This window comes from Eurosta solidaginis, chromosome X (assembly GCF_040869045.1).
Source record: "Eurosta solidaginis isolate ZX-2024a chromosome X, ASM4086904v1, whole genome shotgun sequence".
Taxonomy (NCBI): Eukaryota; Metazoa; Arthropoda; class Insecta; order Diptera; family Tephritidae; genus Eurosta; species Eurosta solidaginis.
Genome location: NC_090324.1, coordinates 86,574,252 through 86,591,695, shown reverse-complemented (window position 1 = coordinate 86,591,695; position 17,444 = coordinate 86,574,252). Strand labels below are relative to the sequence as shown.

Sequence of the window (17,444 nt, the reverse complement as noted above, 5' to 3'; positions counted from 1 at the left end):
TCTCAGCACACGGCTGTACGCAATCCTTTCAAAGATGCGGATAATATCCCAACAACTTCGGCACAGGCGCGACAATCTGCGAACCAGAATGTAAAATCCTGTCATGCCAATTCCAGCACAGGCGTGCTATTAGGAACTGCTCGCGTACACATCCGTCATAATGGTACTGACTTCTCCGCACGGGCATTAATTGATTCAGGGTCTGAATGTTCCTTTATAACTGAAAGACTGAAACGCAGAATCAATTTGCCAGCGAGAAAAATGCATGCCCAAGATTCCGGCATCACAAATTCGGTGTCAGCTCAGGTGAACGAAGCATCCAAAATTGAATTACGTTCACCAGTGGATGCCTGCTTCAGCCTGACTACACCCGTTCTAGTCTTAGCCAAAATCACTGGGAATCTTCCATCCTGCCATATCAACGCCATGACTATGCAGGCATTCCCAGACTTGGTTTTGGCAGACAAGAGGTTCTACATCAACGAAGATGTAGACCTCATACTTGGAGGAGACATATATCCCCAAATTATACTGAGCGGTCTGAAAAAGAATGTACTAAATACACTTTTGGCCCAAGAGACAGTGTTCGGTTGGATACTAACCGGTCGCATCGAAGCAACGAGTCCAACGAAGAGCATCATGTCATTCTACAACGAGGTTGCGTTGGACAACCAATTAAAAGCTTTCTGGGAGGTAGAAAATGTTCCCAAAAACAAAATGCTTAATGAAGAAGAAAGGTATTGTGAACAATTATTTAAGGACACAACAAAACGTGATGAAAGTGGAAGATATACAGTTTCGCTACCATTCAGGCAGGATTACCCTGAGAAGATTGCATTAGAAACGTCCCTAAAGCGCGCATGTTCACAATTCTTCAGAAATGAGCGATTACTGAAAAACCAAGAGTTAGGGAAAGAGTATGTTCGGGTGTTATCCGAATACGAAACGCTTGGACATATGAAAAAAATTAAAAATAATGTACCATCCGACGATTCGGATAATTATTTCCTGCCCCACCACGCCGTTGTAAAGGCGGAAAGTACCACTACCAAGGTGCGCGTCGTCTTCAACGCGTCAAGTCCGACAGCAAATGGCATTAGTCTAAACGACATACTCCACCCAGGACCAGTACTCCAAGCAGACTTGCCTATTTTAATTTTACGTTGGCGACTGTATCGCTTTGTCTTTAATAGTGACATAGAAAAGATGTATAGGCAAATTTGGGTGACCGATAATCACGCCAAATTTCAAAGAATTGTCCATCGAACATCCCCCAACGAACCCATCAGTCTTTACGAACTAAAGACTGTCACATTTGGTGTAAACTGCGCCCCCTACCTCGCGATACGGTCACTTCTACAATTGGCTGATGATGTAGAAAATACCCACCCAATAGCATCGGGTATATTACGCGAAAGTATGTATGTCGACGACGTTTTATCCGGAGGGCATACAATAGCGTCAACTATCAAAGCAAGAAACGAGATTCGCGAAGCATTACACTCCGCTGGCTTTCCATTGCGCAAGTGGACATCAAATTGTGAGGAAATCCTTCAGGACATCCCCAAAACGGATCTGCTCAGCGAGGACTTCCTAGCGTTTGAAGAGGCTAGCTCGGTGAAAGCACTCGGAATACGATGGAACGCGCATTCAGACATGTTTTACTTCACCGCAGGAGTTTTAGAGAATGGCGAGAACATCACCAAACGCGTAATCCTATCCGCTATAGCCAAACTTTTCGACCCTTTAGGCTGGCTTGCACCAATGGTCATAGTAGCAAAAATACTAATGCAGAACATCTGGTTAGAGGGCACCGGGTGGGACGAAACTGTCTCCCCAACTACCTTAGAACGGTGGGAAAATTTCACCCAACACTATAACGAAATAGATAACATTAGGATACCGCAATGGGTAAATTTTACGCCCGAGGACGACATCGAAATACATGGTTTTTGCGATGCGTCGGAAAAGGCATATGCAGCAGCAATATACATGCGCGTAAAAAGGGACGATAAAATTTTCACAAATCTCTTGCTAGCCAAAACCCGAGTAGGCCCAGTGAAAACCATCTCACTGCCACGTTTAGAACTTTGCGGCGCCGTGCTGCTCGCAGAAATCATGGAATCAATATTCCGAAACATTCATTTGGGGCCAGCAAAAGTTCACCTCTGGACAGATTCAACCATCGTACTCGCATGGATAAGAAAGCCGCCCTGTTCCTGGTCAACCTTCGTCGCACACCGAATCACTAAGATCATCGATATGGTCGGTAGCAAGGACTGGCTTCACGTGGACTCGGAATCCAATCCAGCGGATCTAGGAAGCAGAGGACTACTTGCATCAGAGTTGGTCAACAATTCGTTGTGGTGGCAGGGACCTTCATGGCTGCAAGAAGACAATTCTCACTGGCCAGCACAAGAGATCGAATACAAAACGTCCGTTGAGGAGAAGAGGGCACAAACATATGCCACGAAAAGGGTAGATCATGTAGATATTCTCGACCGTTTTTTCAAATTTACCCAGGGCTTTGAAGATTCTATCCTATGTTACGAGGTTTTATAAAAGAATTCACCCAAGAACAAAAGCCTCGTTCCACGAAAAACCGTGTATAATCTCAGCCGATGAGATTAAGGCAACGACTCAAGCATTAATACGAGTCTGCCAGAAACAGTTTTACGGGACAGAATATTTAAAATTGAAAAATAGGGAAGCGATCGACCGAAAGAGTGAAATACTGTCACTCAACCCATATATCGACAAAGATGACATTATTAGAACAGGGGGGCGTCTAGGGGCGTCAAAAGACATGTCATACAACGAGCGTCATCCGATCATCTTGCCGTACAATTGTAGGCTGTCTCGCCTTACAGTTATGATGGCTCATCATGACTCCCTTCATGGCGAGAACCAGCTCATGCTCCGTCTCATCCGAACCCAATACTGGATACCGAATGTCAAGACCATGATCAGAGCCGTCATCCACAATTGCAAAACCTGCATTATTCATCGAAAGCAGGCACAGTCCCAACTTATGGGTACCCTTCCCTGCGAACGGACTACTTTTACCCGCGCGTTCACCAATACCGGGGTAGACTTTGCGGGGCCTTTCGACATCAAAAGCTACCGCGGTAGAGGATGTCGACTGTCAAAAGGCTACGTATGCCTTTTTGTCTGTTTCTCCACTAAGGCCATTCACTTAGAGGCCACTAGTGACCTCAGCACCCCATGCTTTCTCGCAGCCTTCTCGCGTTTTATCGCGAGAAGAGGATGTCCGAAGAACATCTACTCCGACAATGGTACAAACTTTGTCGGAGCTTCCAGATCTCTACGATCGGAATTCAAAGCCTTCCTGGCAGAAAGCCGAGACAAAACAGTCTCCAGGTATAGCCATCAAGCATTAACTTGGCATTTTATTCCCGCTGGCGCTCCACATATGGCCGGCTTGTGGGAGGCGGGAGTGAAGAGCTTCAAAAGCCACTTCAAAAGGATCGCGTCTCCCCAGAAGTACACCATAGAGGAGTTCCAAACCCTTTTGTGCAGGATTGAGGCGTGCCTCAACTCGCGCCCTCTCAGTCCAGGGTCGAATGACCCAACGGACCTGGAACCACTAACCCCAGGAAATTTCCTAACGGGCAGGCATCTTCTGGCGCCGCCAGAACCGGATGTAAACGAAAGCCCGGCCTCCATAATAAACAGATGGCAGAAGCTCAAGGCCCTCCATCAAACCTTCTGCCGTCGTTGGAAAACCGAATACCTTTCCGAACTTCAAAAACGAGTGAAGTGGAAACAGTCAAAGCAAAATCTTAAAGTGGATGATCTAGTTGTCATCAAAGAGGACAACTTATCTCCCAACGAATGGAGGTTAGGTAGAGTCATCAACGTACACCCCGGCGAAGATAACCGAGTACGTGTAGTCGACCTCATAACCGAGAAGGGTCAAGTCAGACGACCTTTGGTCAACCTGTCCTTCTTCCCACGGAGATAGATTGTGAGAGGACCAAAAGCCTCTCTTAACAATCCCCCCGATCCTCCATATCCCGCCTTTCAAAAAATATCCCACAAATTCACTCGCTCACCCCGAGCGAGGACACCAGAAATCTCCCCACTCACTCGTTATTCCATAACGAGTATACCAGGAAAGCTTTTACGCAGACCCTCGGTCTGCCACAGAAAACCAAGGCACTCGGCCCATAATCTTTTAAATTTTTAAAATTTCGAAACCCAGCGCTCGCCCACCGAGGCCAATCAACCACCCTAATGCAGATCCCCATCTGCCACAAAACACTTATTTTTAATTTTCAAAACCAACCCACAATTCACCCGCTCTCCCAGAGCGAGGACAGCAAATCAACCCAACTTCACCCGCTCACCCCGAGCGAGGATGACAGAACACCTACACACTCGGCCAAAGGCACGAGGCCAACCAAAATGTATCAATGTATGTATTGAAATAACTATTAAAAAATAGTAAAAATGGAAACCAACCGTTTCCTTCTTAACTATAAATACAATCAAATAAAAATCCATGCGCAACTACCCATAGAGGTTGCACCTACCCAATACGTGCCTCCTTTCGAAAAGGAGGTATCTTCTTTTCCAGCAACTGCAGAAAAAATGAAATTCTGAGTTTTTTTGTTCGTATAATCTTTTTTTTCTTGTAATTGGCTACATTGAAGGCGAAAGCACCAAGGACAACCGATGTTTCACTCGATTAGGCATTCAATAAAGCAATAAGGAGACAGTTGAGAATTTGTATTTTGTATCAAAGATTGAGTTCGATAGGGCTTTAATGTAGAAAACTTTGATAATTATTTCATTAGCGCTCCGCGTGAAATTGGTATTATATTTGTAAAACAACATATTCATGCTTATATAAAACACAAACATTAAATTTTATACTAATAAAACTTTTTTTTAAAAAATGCAATTAAAATAAAAAGGGCATCAGATATACATACATAATTTGGTCAAAGTGTTCGTAGTGGTTTTTTGGTTTGAGTATAAATAAAGTTTCAAAAACTGTATAAAGTGCAAAACAAACTCGCATAAAATCCCTATGTGATAACAGTAGGGGCATTGCGTCCAGTAAATTTCGGCAGCTGACAAATTTCTAAAGCAATATCAATCAATGGTTTAAGCATTTCGCTAGCCAAACCAAGTACATTATCCTTCTCATAAGAGTCAATGTATAAACGTACAGTAGCCCCAGAACTGCCTGTACCACTCAACCGGAATATAATGCGACTGCCATCCTCAAAAACAATACGTAAACCCTGCTTCGTAGCAACAGATCTGTCTACTGGATCAGTATAACTAAAATTGTCTGCAACCTTAACTTTATAAGTTTTGCTATCGCTTATAAAGCTCTTGCCTACAAATTCTGGACTTGTTATATTCTTCTCCCTAGTTGCAATCATTTCATTACACGGTTCCAGTTCACATTCCTCATAATCGTACCGTGTAAAATAGTTGCGCCCATAGGTGGCCCAATGAACTTTGAGGATATCTTCGGTTCCTTTGCCGGTGTGCTGCATAACAGATAGCCAAGCCAAAATGATTTGAACCGGTACCGAAACTCACTTCCCCACATAAACATAAACGTCCTGCATCCATAAGATTACCAAAGTATTTCCAACCGGTAGGCACTTCAAATTCCTCTTTACCCAACTTTTTACCAACCAAATCAACCGCTGATGCAGTTGGCTTTTTTTTAGCGAAGCCTTGTATACCATTCTTCTTAAAATATGGTATACATTCTAAATTATTTTCAATTACTGCCAATGAGTCGCTTGGTGTAACAAAGAATACACGGTGACCAATTATCATGTTGCGGTCTACATCGCCATCGAATGCAGAGCCAATACCGTAATCACCCTGTGCTACAGCTTGTACTAAATCCTTGGCGTAGGTTAAATTCGGATCAGGATGTAGGCCTCCAAAATCAGGTAGTGGTGTTGTATGTACTACACAACTCTCTGCGGCACCCAAACAATTCAAAAAGATTTCACGTACATATGAACCTGTTACGCCGTTTAATGCGTCGATACGCATTTTAAGCGGTTTTCCAATAGTTCTGCCACTAACAAAATCACGCAGGTTTTCAAAATCGAAAATCTCTTTCATATGTGACACATAATTTGCCACTGAATCGATAACATCAACAACGAACGGCTTGCCATTCACTTCATATTTGTTTGTACCTATTTTATTAATTTCAATCTCTAAACCATTGACAATTTTGTATTCTTTAATTGCAGTGGATAGTAGGTAGATGTTATTGGTTACTGCATCTGGGGCGGGTCCACCATGTTCGCAATTGAATTTGATACCGAAATCATTTTCGGGACCACCAGGGTTATGAGATGCGGTGAGCACAATTCCACCGAGGGCCTTCTACTGACGTATCAAACTTGAAACTGCCGGAGTAGACAGTATACCATTTTGCCCAACCAGTAATTTTGCAACTCCATTTGCAGCACACATACGTATAATAAGCTCTGCTGCTTCCTTACAATAGTAGCGCCCATCACCCACAACAACAAGTAGAGCTCCATTTAATGCTGCACCATTCGCATCCAAAATACATTGCACAAAGTTTTCAGTGTAATTTTGTTGCGTAAATACTTTTACCTTTTTGCGTAATCCACTGGTGCCGGGTTTCTGGCCCTCATATGGCTTTGTCGTGACTACAGTAATATTTTGCATTTTCGAAGAATTTACAATTCCATAATTTAATTAAAAGCAAAATGATTGTATGATAAAGATCTACTAACGTTCGCTATACTCAAATTCTGACAATTACCCATGAGTACAACGCCCATGCCACGCAAACTGGTACGGATGTTTTGCATCTGTTTTAGATCCAACAGTGTCAGCGCCGACAATAAAACGTTTCGGATATTCATCAAAATGTTCAACAACTTTCAGGAAATCTTAACCTTTTCAAACAGCTTTGTTCTCCCTAACCATTGAGAATCAAGTAGTGTATTAGGGACTCGTATTTCGAATTGAAGAACAAAGCGCAAACGTGTGCAATCGACGGTGTCTTTGACCAAAACTCTATTTATGGATTTGAATTTCAAATAAGAACGAAAAAGGGACCCGTACTTGGCGAAACAAACAGCAAGCAGATCTATTATTAATACCTTCATATAATTTCGGCGTGTGTTCAATGAGTTAACAAATGTAATAAAGGAATTAGTTTTTTTATTCATTTTTCAAAATCTGACGGTTTCGTTATCAAATTTTGTAAAATACACGCAGAATGAACATTCCGTGGAACACGGAATGTTATGTCGACTCCAAGTATTTACGTTATGCGAAACCAGTTGAGCGGCACTCATTACAAATCTTTTCTAATTCTATGTCATTTTGAAATCCGTGCGAAGCAATAACAAATTGAAAACTTTGGGGCCCCTTATATTTGGGCCTGCAAAAGTAGAAGTCGGTGGTTTAATTTCATATCAGATTTCAAGGCAGCTATCCCCAAGAAAACGTCATCAAATCTAAACTGTTTTAAATGTAACGCAGTTTTGTAAAGCTTCATCAACCAACGCATTCCGACTTAAAAGGAATGCCCCAGCTATGCCATATGGTGGCCATAAATTAAATGGGCATTCACTGAGTGGTACATACCATTTACTAAATTTGTGTCTATGGGGAGCTGTCTGCAATACCAACCCAGCGTATAGATCATCTTTTAGGCCTTCTGCAACATAAGTATTAGAGTTGGGTCTGGGATACAAATTTGGACTAACTAGAAATTTTAGCAAACTTTTCGCCGATACATAGTAATCATCGTCGACAAAAAGAAAAAAAAAAAAACTCACTATTCGCGCAGTAGTTGAAGGCCCACTGCATACCCATAATGGTTTTAATAGTAATGTTAAAGTAAACGTCCAAGAAGTCTATCTGCACTATGTCCTTTTCATCTGAAGATTCGTTAGCCACGATAAGTTGTATTGACAAATCATTGCTATACCCAAACAAAAATATCCGTCTGATTTGAACATCAGAGAACCGAGGTTCGTACCCCCAAGTACGACGGCTGACATTGCGATGACCAAGATTTGCCAAAGCAGATTTTACTATTATTGTTAATTTGGGCGCCGCCGAACCGCATTTGTCTGCAGCATTTATAAATGAATAGTTATAATCCACTGGCGTGCCTGCGGGATAATAGGAATATCAAACCTAATCTATCTCGTGCCAAATTCCAATATAATCCACGGCATACAAAGCTAATCCAATAATAATAATATTTTTCAAATAACTTGCGGAATGACATCCCATTTTACAGGGTAATAGAGATGGACGAGAGAACCCATATAAAAATAATATATATGGATAGTTATATATTAATGTTTAACCAATCTACAAATATACATACCTACATTCACACATGACATAATGGCGCTGCATCTCGGTTTTCATTGGCCAGCTTTTCGCACTCCAACTTCAATGTATATTGTGCTTGTAGAAAATTGAATTCCTCCTTGATGCGTTCAAGTGTATCAACGCTAGTAAATTTCAATGGCCGCTGTGGTGGTGGCCCCCCGCCGAGGGATGACGCACCGGTGCAGGATACATTTTTGCACTAATCCACACAACTGTCCTTACTGTTGCTGCGGTTGTAGTTTGCGGCCAAGGTCAGTTCTAAATTGGAGCTGTGAAGTTCTTAGGTTCGGTGTGCCTAATAAAATTATTGAAAGTCCAACACTATCCAGTTTTGTAAACAGCTAGGCAGTAGGAAAGCAAAATTTGTTTGCCGGTTCTGATACCACTAGTGTAATTTGCTGTGCTTTTGCTTTACAATGTGCCTCATAAACTAAGGAAATATTTTGTGCACAGGCGTACGCCACGCCGTAGTAAAAAATGAAATGAACGAACGGAAAATCACTGTATACATTTCCCGTTGTTTGAATTCTTAGGAATTTTACATTCCATACACGGGTGTGTATGAATGTGCACAATGTGTTTGTCTTTGCTGCTGGTAAATATTTACCAGTGCACGGACCTTTTTAAAGGCAAAATGTTGGGAGACGGAAAATGGTAGTAGAAGTTTCGTGAAAACGATAACTGCGGTTTATATTGGTACCAAAAAATTCCCAATTTATCGTAAAACAAACAAATCACAAAATAAATCACATCCCAAAACGTCTACCTACCACAACAATTTTCCAAGGTACCAAAATTACTGCCGCCAAATAACCAAGTTCAGCATGTTATCGTTTACGTAAAACTTCTTATTGTCGTTCAAATTATGCAAAAGAGAAAAAAACTGAGAAAATTAGCGCAGAAAATATTCGCGTACTCAGTCATTATATTTCTCTACTCAAAAATCTATTTCCTGTTTAAGTTCTTCACAAATTTTTCAAAATTTACTGATTTGGTCAGTATCGCCTCCTAATGTTAGTTGGGTGGGCTCTGCAATTCAATACTTTAAAATTATCGCAGTATACGTTTTCAGTGCGAGAATACTGAAATATTGGTAGAATCTAAGTTTTGGTAGCAGAAGTAGTAGAAAATGAAAACTGGGTCAAAAGGGTTGGTCAAAAACCAATGCGGTAAAGTCCGTGCACTGACTGCCCATATACTTATACCAACGTATGTACATATATATGCCGAGTTTTAAATGTGCATTATATTAGGGATGCATAAAATGATGCAAACGGGTACCGAAGAACCCGTTTCCGAAAAATCGGTACCGGAGCCAAATACCCTTCGGGAACCGTGCCATTTGCTAAAGGCCATCAATTAAACAGGACTACAAGCGTACTTGGGGAAAGGTTGAATAAATAACCGAAAGGTAATACAAAAAGAGAAAAATGATACATTCTACAAATGATTCTCCTCATCCAAAACGAACATTTTTTAAGCCGGAGTCGTTGGTGCCGTATGTCGTGTCGCTGTATCCGGATCCCTAACGTAATCAGCTGTTTATCGTTACGACGGTAAACCAAACCCCAATTGGTTGGCTACGATACGGTTACAACCCTAGCGGCACCAATAATCGATTGCATTGATTCTCATAAGGTTGGTCGAATCAGCTGTTATAAGGCTACCGATACGGTTACCGGTAAAGCACCAATGTCTCCAGCTTTATTTTTTCTTTACATCGCATACAATTTTGCTGTCAAAACATTTTTTTTTTGTGGCGGGCAGGGAAGTTGTTGGGTTTTAGCACCAACAACACAAATAACAGCGAATCAAAAGAACCCACGCTATACACTTTCTACCCGGTCCGGCACCAGAATGTGCGAACCGAAAAATCGTAAATGCTCATTTTCTGCAGCACTAGTGTGCCCGTGGCCAACTAAAACGCTACCGGGTGACACAAAATAAACAAAATAAGGCACTAAAGACCCAGGCACATAACGTGCGGGGAAAGAGGTCATGCATATAATGCACGCCACATATGAATATTTTTTTTATGCAGCGACAGATGTTTCCCCTTATGCGCGCGCTAATAAAATTTCCCAAATCCCCAATAATACAACTAGGGACCACTCGCCCCCGCATTTTCGAGAATGACTCGACCCAGTCAAACATATTGCATTTCTTTCAGAAAAATGGGTCGCTTTGCCGCTATGCAACGAAGCGCTGCCAAGAATGTCATGCGTTATACGTCGGAATGCCGCGCTTGTTTTAAGCAACATCCCATACGCCTGTGCCCCATCTTTCGGGCCAAAAAACCCGAGGAGCGTCTTTACTTAGCGATCCGCGGGAGCTGCTGTGGAAATTGCTTGGCTCTAGACCACCGCTCGGACGCGTGCCCAAGCCAAGGCCGATGTAAAAAATGCGGCGAAAAACACCACACGATGCTTCACATCTCCTCAATTGATGAAGAGGAACAGCTACTCCACAAAGCCCGCTCCAAGCCATGGAGTGTACAAGTTGAGGAGGAGCTGGAATCACCCCGTGAGCGGATTGACGACTCCATATCGTTATATGCGTCAGATGCTGGAACGGAGACTGGGCCTCTTCGTCCAGCTCGAATCCACCGAACCGGAGCGGAGACTCGGTCTCTTCGCCCGAACACAACACCAGCAGCCAAATCGTTTAGACCGCTTTTGCAGCATGAAAGGAAGCGGCTCCAGCACAACACATCTACAGTCCAGCGCCGTGTTCGTGACGGCCGAGCGGAGACTCGGTCTCTTCGCCGGCAAACTAAGAACCCTCAACGAAGACAACCACCGCGCGATCGCAGAGCGGAGACAAGGCTTCTTCGCCTGCAACAAAGATATCACACCCATCATCAACCACGAGATCGCAGTCATGGATCCAACTCGCTGCAGCTCACTACCGTGTCCGCCTTCCGGGCAGGGCTCCTAGCCCCGCATTCAGCTGCCACCGCCACCATGATACCGACGGTAGCGATCACCCCCACCGCGGTCGTGAAAATAGAAGCAGGGAGGCGGCTACACCTCGTTCGCGCCTTAATCGACGGATGGTCCCCCACCACAGTGATTGCGGATGAGCTCGCCCAGGAGCTCCAACTTCCTACCAGCAACATTGGCGGGCAAGCAGGATGTCTGCTGCGTATCCGAGGAAGACACGGACAGAACAGAAGGATTGCGACCCATGCTGCGGTCGTAGCCAATTTTCGGCGCACGACACCCACAACCAGCATCGACAGTGCCATCGCAGCCCCGTACGCACATCTTCGTCTGGCGGATCCGCAGTTCTACTCATCCGCCCCGATCCGCCTCGTCCTAGGCACAGATATATATGCCGAAATAATACTCCAAGGGATTCTGCCCACCACGTTTGGCCCTTTGTTAGGTCAGAGTACCATCTTCGGTTGGGTACTCTCGGGCACAGCGAAGGCCTAACAGCAAAATGTTCGGTAACGACCGAAATACATGAATTTTTACACTTTTTATCCTTTTTATTTTATTGAATTTCTGTTGTACACAGTCGCAAGAGGTGTGCATTGTGAGTTCGTACAAGTGAAAAATCTTTCTATCCCTCCATTGCCATGCCTACGTGTCAAATCATAGCTGACAGGGAGAACGGCTGTCGCGAAGGGCCAGAGAATGGAAGAAAGGTTTCTTTTTCTTGTGTTCGCCGTTATTAAATTGAGGTGCCATGAATTGCACATTTGTTTCAAATCAGCTTTTCCTTTAAATTTGTATACAGAAAACATATTAATACTCACTCGCTGTTCACTATTGTGAACGTTTTATCGAAAATTCGCCACTTGTATGAATTCACAAGGGAGGTGTGCGTTTTAAAAGCTTGTATCATTACAATAAGTTATTTTTTATTGAATTTTCTTCATGCAAAATTCACAAGCATAGAATTTCCAATGAATTTGTAATAAACGGCAAGAAATATGAACACGTATATCTTCTTACGTCTTTTCGCAATCCCTAGCTCTAGGCAAACCTGGCTCACGCCTTACACCATAACGGGAGAATTGGTGAATGACCGAGGCAGCAGCAACCAAGCTCCCACACTGCGCAAACCATTTTGCGTGCCGCCAAGCCGGCGGACTGGCCGGCATTATGTTAAGTTAGATATAATTAATTATAAGTTTTTTATTTTTTTTCTCTTCTTCACGGTCGGTGATCCTTGGCGGACTGTGATGTTGCGTACCGCAAGGGGGGCGGCATGTTTAGGCCCAATGCCTAACTTTTATCTGATTGACGGCGCCCCTCCCTAACGTTTTAATAATATTTCCAGCCACCCACACTCACGCCGCATTTGTGTGCATGCATGCACATGCATGCGTTTCATACGCATGCACGTGTGTGGGCGGGTTGTCAGCACCCATGCACTTATATGTGGGGGTTGTTGTGTGTGTGGCTTGTTTTCCCCTCCTTAATACCAGAGGACCTTTTCGTGGCTTAGCGGTTGTCCTCAACGGGATAACCGGCCTCTTTTCTCGATTGACCGCCAACCAGCACACATCGCAAGGATCACCATCGTCACTTAAAACACCAAGGTAATATTGTCACCACAGTGTATATTTTCCGTCACTCTAAATTAAATATTATATTATAACGAGGAAATTCCTCTTTGTGTTCTTATTTATTTCTTTTGAGCGAACCATCCATTCCAAGATCGACCCTTGTGCGCCTACCCACTGCCGGTTTACGACGCACCCAGGCCGAACATAGCACTATTGAGTCTATTATTCGCGATAGAAATGTTTGGGCTCCAAGTGAATGGTATACAATTATTTCGAACGCAAGAACTATACCAGAAAATTATACATGCATTTCAATTCATAATTCGGATTTTAAAGATTGGAAAACTTTTTCTCAAGCTTTGCTTCCAGCTTCAGTTAAAATATCATTTACGTCTTTGCGTTGCGCTATCTTCGAAAAAAATTCTCCATTGGTTAAACTAAACTATGGTTATTTTGACGATAGCGAAAAAAAGGTAAACGATCTCAGTACCATGGCGCGGTCAAGACGAAATTCTCTCATACTTAGTAAGGGTCCTGTTACCATGTATGATCACTTCTTACACACTTCATCTTTAAAATATAACGACCTAAAAGCTCTTTGCGAAAAGAATATCATACCAACACAATTTCACTATGAATATATTAGCTTATCCCATACTGGAATGATAATAGATACGTTGCCTGAGACAGAAGAAGATGACTGAATTATTTTGTTTATAACAATACTGTTTAATATATTGTGTTCAAATTTGGAATTGTATAAGTTTCCTTTAATTTCAAATGTATGTATGTACTAAAAAATTACAATAAATACGCCTTTAATGTGCCCATATGTAATCTGAAAAAATATAATTGAATAACTTAAAATTTAAAGTAACCAACAAAATAGTGTTTTGAAAGTGAGCCAACATGACAGCAAAAAAACGTAAGTACAGATAACAGGGCTTTCGGTACAGTGTGGTCAAACACCGAAGTCTTAATTGTAGGCTCAAGAAATATTTTATACACATACCAAACTTCATGATAGTAGCTATTTTTTGTCAGAAGATAATTACAAAAAACCTTCTACTCTAAAATTTACTTTTTGTTGGTTACACTTAAATTGCGGGAAGGGCTCGATATACTTGTACTTACATACACTAGTAGAAAGTGTATCTTAAATTTAAACCAATAAAATGTTAGTCAACTTTTTAAATTTTATTTAAGCAATATGTAAACATTTGAAAATACTAAAAGTATTTTGAGTAAAACTTGGTTTACTTTCTAGACTGCAACCACAAGAACAACGAGACAACTGATTCAAGTCTCTATGAACCTAAACATAAAACCAACAAGTAAGGAAGGTTAAGTTCGGGTGTAACCGAACATTGCATACTCAGTTGAGAGCTATGGTGACAACATAAGGGAAAATAACCATGTAGGAAAATGAACCGAGGGAAACCCTGAAATGTGTTTGTATGACATTTGTATCAAATGAAAGGCATTAAAGAGTATTTTATGAAGGAGTGGGCCATAGTTCTATAGGTGGACGCCATTTAGGGATATCGCCATAAAGGAGGATCAGGGTTGACTCTAGAATTTGTTTGTACAATATGGGTATCAAATGAAAGGTGTTAAAGAGTATTTTATGGGGGAGTGGGCCATAGTTCTATAGGTGGACGCCATTTAGGGATATAGCCATAAAGATGGATCAGGGTTGACTCTAGAATGCGTTTGTACGATATGGGTATCAAATGAAAGGTGTTAATGATTATTTTAAAAGGGAGTAATCCTTAGTTCCATAGGTGGACGCCGTTTCGAGATATCGCCATAAAGGTGGACCAGGGGTGACCATAGAATTTGCTTGTACAATATGGGCAGCAAACGAATGGTGTTAATGAGTATTTTAAAAGGGAATGGGCCTTAGTTCTATAGGTGGACGCCGTTTCGAAATATCGCCATAAAGGTGGACCAGGGGTGACTCTAGAATGTGTTTGTACGATACGGGCATCAAATTAAAGGTATTAATGAGGGTTTTAAAAGGGAGTGGTGGTTTTTGTATAGGTGGTCGCCTTTTCGAGATATCGCCATAAAGGTGGACCAGGGGTGACTCTAGAATGCGTTTGTACGATATGGGTATCAAATGAAAGGTGTTAATGATCATTTTAAAAGCGAGTAATCCTTAGTTCCATAGGTGGACGCCGTTTCGAGATATCGCCATAAAGGTGGACCAGGGGTGACCCTAGAATTTGTTTGTACAATATGGGCATCAAACGAATGGTGTTAATGAGTATTTTAAAAGGGAGTGGGCCTTAGTTCTATAGGTGGACGCCGTTTCGAAATATCGCCATAAAGGTGGACCAGGGGTGACTCTAGAATGTGTTTGTACGATACGGGCATCAAATTAAAGGTATTAATGAGGGTTTTAAAAGGGAGTGGTGGTTTTTGTATAGGTGGTCGCCTTTTCGAGATATCGCCATAAAGGTGGACCAGGGGTGACCCTAGAATGCGTTTGTACGATATGGGTATCAAATGAAAGGTGTTAATGAGCATTTTAAAAGCGAGTAATCCTTAGTTCCATAGGTGGACGCCGTTTCGAGATATCGCCATAAAGGTGGACCAGGGGTGACCATAGAACTTGCTTGTACAATATGGGCAGCAAATTTTGCTGTCCAAACATTTTTTTTTGTGGCGGGCAGGGAAGTTGTTGGGTTTTAGCACCAACAACACAAATAACAGCGAATCAAAAGAAAACACGCTATACACTTTCTACCCGGTCCGGCACCAGAATGTGCGAACCGAAAAATCGTAAATGCTCATTTTCTGCAGCACTAGTGTGCCCGTGGCCAACTAAAACGCTACCGGGTGACACAAAATAAACAAAATAAGGCACTAAAGACCCAGGCACATAACGTGCGGGGAAAGAGGCCATGCATATAATGCACGCCACATATGAATATTTTTTTTATGCAGCGACAGATGTTTCCCCTTATGCGCGCGCTAATAAAATTTCCCAAATCCCCAATAATACAACTAGGGACCACTCGCCCCCGCATTTTCGAGAATGACTCGACCCAGTCAAACATATTGCATTTCTTTCAGAAAAATGGGTCGCTTTGCCGCTATGCAACGAAGCTCTGCCAAGAATGTCATGCGTTATACGTCGGAATGCCGCGCTTGTTTTAAGCAACATCCCATACGCCTGTGCCCCATCTTTCGGGCCAAAAAACCCGAGGAGCGTCTTTACTTAGCGATCCGCGGGAGCTGCTGTGGAAATTGCTTGGCTCTAGACCACCGCTCGGACGCGTGCCCAAGCCAAGGCCGATGTAAAAAATGCGGCGAAAAACACCACACGATGCTTCACATCTCCTCAATTGATGAAGAGGAACAGCTACTCCACAAAGCCCGCTCCAAGCCATGGAGTGTACAAGTTGAGGAGGAGCTGGAATCACCCCGTGAGCGGATTGACGACTCCATATCGTTATATGCGTCAGATGCTGGAACGGAGACTGGGCCTCTTCGTCCAGCTCGAATCCACCGAACCGGAGCGGAGACTCGGTCTCTTCGCCCGAACACAACACCAGCAGCCAAATCGTTTAGACCGCTTTTGCAGCATGAAAGGAAGCGGCTCCAGCACAACACATCTACAGTCCAGCGCCGTGTTCGTGACGGCCGAGCGGAGACTCGGTCTCTTCGCCGGCAAACTAAGAACCCTCAACGAAGACAACCACCGCGCGATCGCAGAGCGGAGACAAGGCCTCTTCGCCTGCAACAAAGGTATCACACCCATCATCAACCACGAGATCGCAGTCATGGATCCAACTCGCTGCAGCTCACTACCGTGTCCGCCTTCCGGGCAGGGCTCCTAGCCCCGCATTCAGCTGCCACCGCCACCATGATACCGACGGTAGTGATCACCCCCACCGCGGTCGTGAAAATAGAAGCAGGGGGGCGGCTACACCTCGTTCGCGCCTTAATCGACGGATGGTCCCCCACCACAGTGATTGCGGATGAGCTCGCCCAGGAGCTCCAACTTCCTACCAGCAACATTGGCGGGCAAGCAGGATGTCTGCTGCGTATCCGAGGAAGACACGGACAGAACAGAAGGATTGCGACCCATGCTGCGGTCGTAGCCAATTTTCGGCGCACGACACCCACAACCAGCATCGACAGTGCCATCGCAGCCCCGTACGCACATCTTCGTCTGGCGGATCCGCAGTTCTACTCATCCGCCCCGATCCGCCTCGTCCTAGGCACAGATGTATATGCCGAGATAATACTCCCAGGGATTCTGCCCACCACGTTTGGCCCTTTGTTAGGTCAGAGTACCATCTTCGGTTGGGTACTCTCGGGCACAGCGAAGGCCTAACAGCAAAATGTTCGGTAACGACCGAAATACATGAATTTTTACACTTTTTATCCTTTTTATTTTATTGAATTTCTGTTGTACACAGTCGCAAGAGGTGTGCATTGTGAGTTCGTACAAGTGAAAAATCTTTCTATCCCTCCATTGCCATGCCTACGTGTCAAATCATAGCTGACAGGGAGA

General features: G+C 43.4%; 2 pseudogenes; both read right to left on the bottom strand.

The window, feature by feature from the left end:
- Nucleotides 1–5,029: 5,029 nt before the first annotated feature.
- LOC137234206 (phosphoglucomutase-like) lies at nt 5,030–6,789 on the bottom strand (annotated as a pseudogene).
- Nucleotides 6,790–7,314: 525 nt separating this feature from the next.
- LOC137235036 (beta-1,3-galactosyltransferase brn-like) overlaps nt 7,315–17,444 on the bottom strand; it is a 59,537-nt pseudogene continuing 49,407 nt past the window's right edge.